Below are 10,503 nucleotides of genomic sequence, written 5' to 3'. Positions count from 1 at the left end.
TGACGACATACTATACTATGAATTTTTTGTCACATTTTCGATGACATACTAACATATGACTTTTTTGTCACATTTTGGACGACATACTATACTATGATGTTTTTTCATGATTTTAGACGACATACTATAGTATGACTTTTTTGTCACATTTTTGACGACATACTAACCTATGACTTTTTTGTCACATTTTGGACGACATACTAACCTATGACTTTTTTGTCACATTTTGGACTACATACTATACTATGACTTCTTTGTCACATTTTGGACAACAAACTAAAGTATGACTTTTTAGTCACATTTTGGACGACATACTATACTATGAATTTTTTGTCACATTTTCGATGACATACTAACATATGACTTTTTTGTCACATTTTGGACGACATACTAACCTATGACCTTTTTGTCACATTTTGGACGACATACTATACTATGATGTTTTTTCATGATTTTGGACGACATACTAACCTCTGACTTCTTTGTCACATTTTGGACGACATACTATACTATGACTTCTTTGTCACATTTTGGACAACAAACTATAGTATGACCTGTTTGTCACATTTTGGGCGACATACTATACTTTGATGTTTTTTCATGATTTTGGACGACATACTAACCTATGACTTTTTTGTCACATTTTGGACGACATACTATAGTATGACTTTTTTGTCACATTTTGGACGACATACTATACTATGATGTTTTTTCATGATTTTAGACGACATACTAACCTATGACCTTTTTGTCACATTTTGGATGACATACTATACTATGATGTTTTTTCATGATTTTGGACGACATACTAACATATGACTTTTTTGTCACATTTTGGACGACAAGCTATAGTATGACCTTTTTGTCACATTTTGGACGACATACTATATACTATGATGTTTTTTCATTATTTTGGACGACTTACTAACATATGACTTTTTTGTCACATTTTGGACGACATACTATAGTATGACTTTTTTGTCACATTTTGGACGACATACTATACTATGATGTTTTTTCATGATTTTGGACGACATCCTAACCTATGACTTTTTTGTCATATTTTGGACGACATACTAACATATGACTTTTTTTGTCACATTTTGGACGACATACTATACTATGACTTTTTTGTCACATTTTGGACGACATACTATACTATGACTTTTTTGTCACATTTTGGACGACATACTATACTATGATGTTTTTTCATGATTTTGGATGACATACTAACCTATGACTTTTTTGTCACATTTTGGACGACATACTATACTATGATGTTATTTCATGATTTTGGACGACATACTATACTATGATGTTTTTTCATGATTTTGGACGACATACTAACATATGACTTTTTTGTCACATTTTTGACGACATACTAACCTATGACTTTTTGTCAGATTTTGGACTACATACTATACTATGATTTTTTTTCATGATTTTGGACGACATACTATAATATGACTTTTTTGTCACATTCGGACGACATACTATACTATGATGTTTTTTTCATGATTTTGGAAGACATACTTACCTATGACTTTTTTGTCACATTTTGGACGACATACTATACTTTGATGTTTTTTCATGATTTTGGACGACATACTAACCTATGACTTTTTTGTCACATTTTGGACGACATACTATAGTATGACTTTTTTGTCACATTTTGGACGACATACTATACTATGATGTTTTTTCATGATTTTAGACGACATACTATAGTATGACTTTTTTGTCACATTTTGGACGACATACTATACTATGATGATTTTTCATGATTTTGGACGACATACTATACTATGATGTTTTTTCATGATTTTGGACAACATACTATAGTATGACCTTTTTGTCACATTTTGGACGACATACTATACTATGATGTTTTTTCATGATTTTGGACGACATACTAACATATGACTTTTTTGTCACATTTTGGACGACAAGCTATAGTATGACCTTTTTGTCACATTTTGGACGACATACTATATACTATGATGTTTTTTCATTATTTTGGACAACTTACTAACATATGACTTTTTTGTCACATTTTGGACGACATACTATAGTATGACTTTTTAGTCACATTTTGGACGACATACTATACTATGAATTTTTTGTCACATTTTCGATGACATACTTACATATGACTTTTTTGTCACATTTTGGACGACATACTATAGTATGACCTTTTTGTCACATTTTGGACGACATACTATACTATGATGTTTTTTCATGATTTTGGATGACATACTAACCTATGACTTCTTTGTCACATTTCGGACAACAAACTATAGTATGACTTTTTTGTCACATTTTGGACGACATACTATAGTATGACCTTTTTGTCACATTTTGGACGACATACTATAGTATGACTTTTTTGTCACATTTTGGACGACATACTATACTATGATGTTTTTTCATGATTTTGGACGACATACTAACCTATGATTTTTTGTCACATTTTGGACGACATACTATAGTATGATTTTTTTTCATGATTTTGGACGACATACTATAATATGACTTTTTTGTCACATTCGGACGACATACTATACTATGATGTTTTTTTCATGATTTTGGAAGACATACTTACCTATGACTTTTTTGTCACATTTTGGACGACATACTATACTATGACTTCTTTGTCACATTTTGGACAACAAACTATAGTATGACCTTTTTGTCACATTTTGGACGACATACTATACTTTGATGTTTTTTCATGATTTTGGACGACATACTAACCTATGACTTTTTTGTCACATTTTGGACGACATACTATAGTATGACTTTTTTGTCACATTTTGGACGACATACTATACTATGACTTTTTTGTCACATTTTGGACTACATACTATACTATGACTTCTTTGTCACATTTTGGACGACATACTATACTATGATGTTTTTTCATGATTTTAGACGACATACTATAGTATGACTTTTTTGTCACATTTTTGACGACATACTAACCTATGACTTTTTTGTCACATTTTGGACGACATACTAAACTATGACTTTTTTTGTCACATTTTGGACTACATACTATACTATGACTTCTTTGTCACATTTTGGACAACAAACTATAGTATGACTTTTTAGTCACATTTTGGACGACATACTATACTATGAATTTTTTGTCACATTTTGGACGACATATTTTCTATTACTTTTTTGTCACATTTTGGACGACACACTATACTATGATGTTTTTTCATGATTTTGGACAACATACTATAGTATGACTTTTTGTCACATTTTGGACGACATATTTTCTATTACTTTTTTGTCACATTTTGGACGACATACTATAGTATGACTTTTTTGTCACATTTTGGACGACATACTATACTATGATGTTTTTTCATGATTTTGGACGACATACTAACCTATGACTTTTTTGTCACATTCTGGACGACATACTATACTATGATGTTTTTTCATGATTTTCGACGACATACTATGACTTTTTTTTCCCAATTTGGACGACATACTATACTATGACTTTTTTGTCACATTTTGGACGACATACTATACTATGAATTTTTTGTCACATTTTGGAGGACATACTAACCTATGACTTTTTTGTCACATTTTGGACGACATACTGTAATATGACTTTGTTGTCACATTTTGGACGACATACTATACTATGATGTTTTTTCATGATTTTGGACAACATACTATAGTATGACTTTTTAGTCACATTTTGGACGACATACTATACTATGAATTTTTTGTCACATTTTCGATGACATACTTACATATGACTTTTTTGTCACATTTTGGACGACATACTATAGTATGACCTTTTTGTCACATTTTGGACGACATACTATACTATGATGTTTTTTCATGATTTTGGATGACATACTAACCTATGACTTCTTTGTCACATTTCGGACAACAAACTATAGTATGACTTTTTTGTCACATTTTGGACGACACACTATACTATGATGTTTTTTCATGATTTTGGACAACATACTATAATATGACTTTTTTGTCACATTCGGACGACATACTATACTATGATGTTTTTTTCATGATTTTGGAAGACATACTTACCTATGACTTTTTTGTCACATTTTGGACGACATACTATACTATGACTTCTTTGTCACATTTTGGACAACAAACTATAGTATGACCTTTTTGTCACATTTTGGACGACATACTATACTTTGATGTTTTTTCATGATTTTGGACGACATACTAACCTATGACTTTTTTGTCACATTTTGGACGACATACTATAGTATGACTTTTTTGTCACATTTTGGACGACATACTATACTATGACTTTTTTGTCACATTTTGGACTACATACTATACTATGACTTCTTTGTCACATTTTGGACGACATACTATACTATGATGTTTTTTCATGATTTTAGACGACATACTATAGTATGACTTTTTTGTCACATTTTTGACGACATACTAACCTATGACTTTTTTGTCACATTTTGGACGACATACTAAACTATGACTTTTTTGTCACATTTTGGACTACATACTATACTATGACTTCTTTGTCACATTTTGGACAACAAACTATAGTATGACTTTTTGTCACATTTTGGACGTCATATTTTCTATTACTTTTTTGTCACATTTTGGACGACATACTATAGTATGACTTTTTTGTCACATTTTGGACGACATACTATACTATGATGTTTTTTCATGATTTTGGACGACATACTAACCTATGACTTTTTTGTCACATTCTGGACGACATACTATACTATGATGTTTTTTCATGATTTTCGTCGACATACTATGACTTTTTTTTCCCAATTTGGACGACATACTATACTATGACTTTTTTGTCACATTTTGGACGACATACTATACTATGATGTTTTTTCATGAATTTGGAAGACATACTAACCTATGACTTTTTTGTCACATTTTGGACAACATACTATGCTATGACTTCTTTGTCACATTTTGGACGACATACTATACTATGACTTTTTTGTCACATTTTGGACGACATACTATACTATGACTTTTTTGTCACATTTTGGACGACATAGTATACTATGACGTTTTTTCATGATTTTGGACGACATACTAACCTATGACTTTTTTGTCACATTTTGGACTACATACTATAGTATGACCTTTTTGTCAACTTTTGGACGACATACTATACTATGATGTTTTTCATGATTTTGGACGACATACTAACATATGACTTTTTTGTCACATTTTGGACGACATACTATAGTATGACTTTTTTGTCACATTTTGGACGACATACTATACTATGATGTTTTTTCATGATTTTAGAGGACATACTATAGTATGACTTTTTTGTCACATTTTTGACGACATACTAACCTATGACTTTTTTGTCAGATTTTGGACTACATACTATACTATGATGTTTTTTCATGATTTTGGACGACATACTATAATATGACTTTTTTGTCACATTTTGGACAACAAACTATAGTATGACTTTTTAGTCACGTTTTGGACGACATACTATACTATGACTTTTTTGTCACATTTTGGACGACATACTATACTATGACTTTTTTGTCACATTTTGGACGACATACTATACTATGACGTTTTTTCATGATTTTGGACGACATACTAACCTATGACTTTATTGTCACATCTTGGACTACATACTATAGTATGACCTTTTTGTCAAATTTTGGACGACATACTATACTATGATGTTTTTCATGATTTTGGACGACATACTAACATATGACTTTTTTGTCACATTTTGGACGACAATCTATACTATGACTTTTTGTCACATTTTGGACGACATACTAACCTATGACTTTTTTGTAACAATTTGGACGACATACTATACTATGACTTTTTTGTCAGATTTTGGACGACATACTATGGTATGACTTTTTTGTCACATTTTGGACGACATACTATAGTATGACTTTTTTGTCACATTTTGGACGACATACTATACTATGACTTTTTGTCACATTTTGGACGACATACTATACTATGACTTTTTTGTCACATTTTGGACGACATACTATACTATGACTTTTTTGTCACATTTTGGACGACATACTATAGTATGACTTTTTTGTCAAATTTTTGACGACATACTATACTATGAATTTTTTGTCACATTTTGGACGACATACTTTAGTATGACTTTTTTGTCACATTTTGGAAGACATACTATACTATGATGTTTTTTCATGGTTTTGGACGACATACTATACTATGACGTTTTTGTCACATTTTGGACGACATACTAACCTATGACTTTTTAGTCACAATTTGGACGACATACTATACTATGACTTTTTTGTCAGATTTTGGACGACATACTATAGTATGACTTTTTTGTCACATTTTGGACGACATACTATACTATGACTTTTTTGTCACATTTTGGACGACATACTGTACTATGACTTTTTTGTCACATTGTAGACGACATACTATACTATGACTTTTTTGTCACAATTTCGACCACATATTATAGTATGACTTTTTTGTCACATTTTGGTCGACATACCATACTATGTTTTTTCATGATTTTGGACGACATACTATACTATGACTTTTTTGTCACATTTTGGACGACATACTGTACTATGACTTTTTTGTCACATTTTTGACGACATACTATACTATGACTTTTTTGTCACATTTTGGACGACTAAAATAGTATGAATATTTTGTCACATTTTGGACGACATACTTTAGTATGACTTTTTAGTCACATTTTGGACGACATACTAACCTATGACTTTTTAGTCACATTTTGGACGACATACTATACTATGATGTTTTTTCATATTTTTGGACGACATACTAACCTATGACTTTTTTGTAACAATTTGGACGACATACTATACTATGACTTTTTTGTCAGATTTTGGACGACATACTATAGTATGACTTTTTTGTCACATTTTGGACGACATACTACAGTATGACTTTTTTGTCACATTTTGGACGACATACTATACTATGACTTTTTGTCAAATTTTGGACGACATACTATACTATGACTTTTTTGTCACATTTTGGACGACATACTATACTATGACTTTTTTGTCACATTTTAGACGACAAACTATACTATGACTTTTTTGTCACATTTTAGACGACATACTATACTATGATGTTTTTTCATGATTTTGGACGACATACTAACATATGACTTTTTTGTCACATTTTGGACGACAATCTATAGTATGACCTTTTTGTCACATTTTGGACGACATACTATACTATGATGTTTTTTCATGATTTTGGACGACATACTAACATATGACTTTTTTGTCACATTTTGGACGACAAGCTATAGTTTGACCTTTTTGTCACATTTTGGACGACATACTATATACTATGATGTTTTTTCATTATTTTGGACGACTTACTAACATATGACTTTTTTGTCACATTTTGGACGACATACTATAGTATGACTTTTTTGTCACATTTTGGACGACATACTATACTATGATGTTTTTTCATGATTTTAGACGACATACTATAGTATGACTTTTTTGTCACATTTTTGACGACATACTATACTATGAATTTTTTGTCACATTTTCGATGACATACTAACATATGACTTTTTTGTCACATTTTGGACGACATACTATACTATGATGTTTTTTCATGATTTTAGACGACATACCATAGTATGACTTTTTTGTCACATTTTTGACGACATACTAACCTATGACTTTTTTGTCACATTTTGGACGACATACTAACCTATGACTTTTTTGTCACATTTTGGACTACATACTATACTATGACTTCTTTGTCACATTTTGGACAACAAACTATAGTATGACTTTTTAGTCACATTTTGGACAACATACTATACTATGAATTTTTTGTCACATTTTCGATGACATACTAACATATGACTTTTTTGTCACATTTTGGACGACATACTAACCTATGACCTTTTTGTCACATTTTGGACGACATACTATACTATGATGTTTTTTCATGATTTTGGACGACATACTAACCTCTGACTTCTTTGTCACATTTTGGACGACATACTATACTATGACTTCTTTGTCACATTTTGGACAACAAACTATAGTATGACCTTTTTGTCACATTTTGGACGACATACTATACTTTGATGTTTTTTCATGATTTTGGACGACATACTATAGTATGACTTTTTTGTCACATTTTGGACGACATACTATAGTATGACTTTTTTGTCACATTTTGGACGACATACTATACTATGATGTTTTTTCATGATTTTAGACGACATACTAACCTATGACCTTTTTGTCACATTTTGGATGACATACTATACTATGATGTTTTTTCATGATTTTGGACGACATACTAACATATGACTTTTTTGTCACATTTTGGACGACAAGCTATAGTATGACCTTTTTGTCACAATTTGGACGACATACTATATACTATGATGTTTTTTCATTATTTTGGACGACTTAAATAGTATGAATATTTTGTCACATTTTGGACGACATACTTTAGTATGACTTTTTAGTCACATTTTGGACGACATACTAACCTATGACTTTTTAGTCACATTTTGGACGACATACTATACTATGATGTTTTTTCATATTTTTGGACGACATACTAACCTATGACTTTTTTGTAACAATTTGGACGACATACTATACTATGACTTTTTTGTCAGATTTTGGACGACATACTATAGTATGACTTTTTTGTCACATTTTGGACGACATACTACAGTATGACTTTTTTGTCACATTTTGGACGACATACTATACTATGACTTTTTGTCACATTTTGGACGACATACTATACTATGACTTTTTTGTCACATTTTGGACGACATACTATACCATGACTTTTTTGTCACATTTTAGACGACAAACTATACAATGACTTTTTTGTCACATTTTAGACGACATACTATACTATGATGTTTTTTCATGATTTTGGACGACATACTAACATATGACTTTTTTGTCACATTTTGGACGACAATCTATAGTATGACCTTTTTGTCACATTTTGGACGACATACTATACTATGATGTTTTTTCATGATTTTGGACGACATACTAACATATGACTTTTTTGTCACATTTTGGACGACAAGCTATAGTTTGACCTTTTTGTCACATTTTGGAAGACATACTATATACTATGATGTTTTTTCATTATTTTGGACGACTTACTAACATATGACTTTTTTGTCACATTTTGGACAACATACTATAGTATGACTTTTTTGTCACATTTTGGACGACATACTATACTATGATGTTTTTTCATGATTTTAGACGACATACTATAGTATGACTTTTTTGTCACATTTTTGACGACATACTATACTATGAATTTTTTGTCACATTTTCGATGACATACTAACATATGACTTTTTTGTCACATTTTGGACGACATACTATACTATGATGTTTTTTCATGATTTTAGACGACATACTATAGTATGACTTTTTTGTCACATTTTTGACGACATACTAACCTATGACTTTTTTGTCACATTTTGGACGACATACTAACCTATGACTTTTTTGTCACATTTTGGACTACATACTATACTATGACTTCTTTGTCACATTTTGGACAACAAACTAAAGTATGACTTTTTAGTCACATTTTGGACGACATACTATACTATGAATTTTTTGTCACATTTTCGATGACATACTAACATATGACTTTTTTGTCACATTTTGGACGACATACTAACCTATGACCTTTTTGTCACATTTTGGACGACATACTATACTATGATGTTTTTTCATGATTTTGGACGACATACTAACCTCTGACTTCTTTGTCACATTTTGGACGACATACTATACTATGACTTCTTTGTCACATTTTGGACAACAAACTATAGTATGACCTGTTTGTCACATTTTGGACGACATACTATACTTTGATGTTTTTTCATGATTTTGGACGACATACTAACCTATGACTTTTTTGTCACATTTTGGACGACATACTATAGTATGACTTTTTTGTCACATTTTGGACGACATACTATACTATGATGTTTTTTCATGATTTTAGACGACATACTAACCTATGACCTTTTTGTCACATTTTGGATGACATACTATACTATGATGTTTTTTCATGATTTTGGACGACATACTAACATATGACTTTTTTGTCACATTTTGGACGACAAGCTATAGTATGACCTTTTTGTCACATTTTGGACGACATACTATATACTATGATGTTTTTTCATTATTTTGGACGACTTACTAACATATGACTTTTTTGTCACATTTTGGACGACATACTATAGTATGACTTTTTTGTCACATTTTGGACGACATACTATACTATGATGTTTTTTCATGATTTTGGACGACATCCTAACCTATGACTTTTTTGTCATATTTTGGACGACATACTAACATATGACTTTTTTTGTCACATTTTGGACGACATACTATACTATGACTTTTTTGTCACATTTTGGACGACATACTATACTATGACTTTTTT

Source organism: Solea solea, chromosome 19 (assembly GCF_958295425.1).
Source record: "Solea solea chromosome 19, fSolSol10.1, whole genome shotgun sequence".
NCBI lineage: Eukaryota > Metazoa > Chordata > Actinopteri > Pleuronectiformes > Soleidae > Solea > Solea solea.
Note: the sequence above shows the minus strand (reverse complement) of the source record.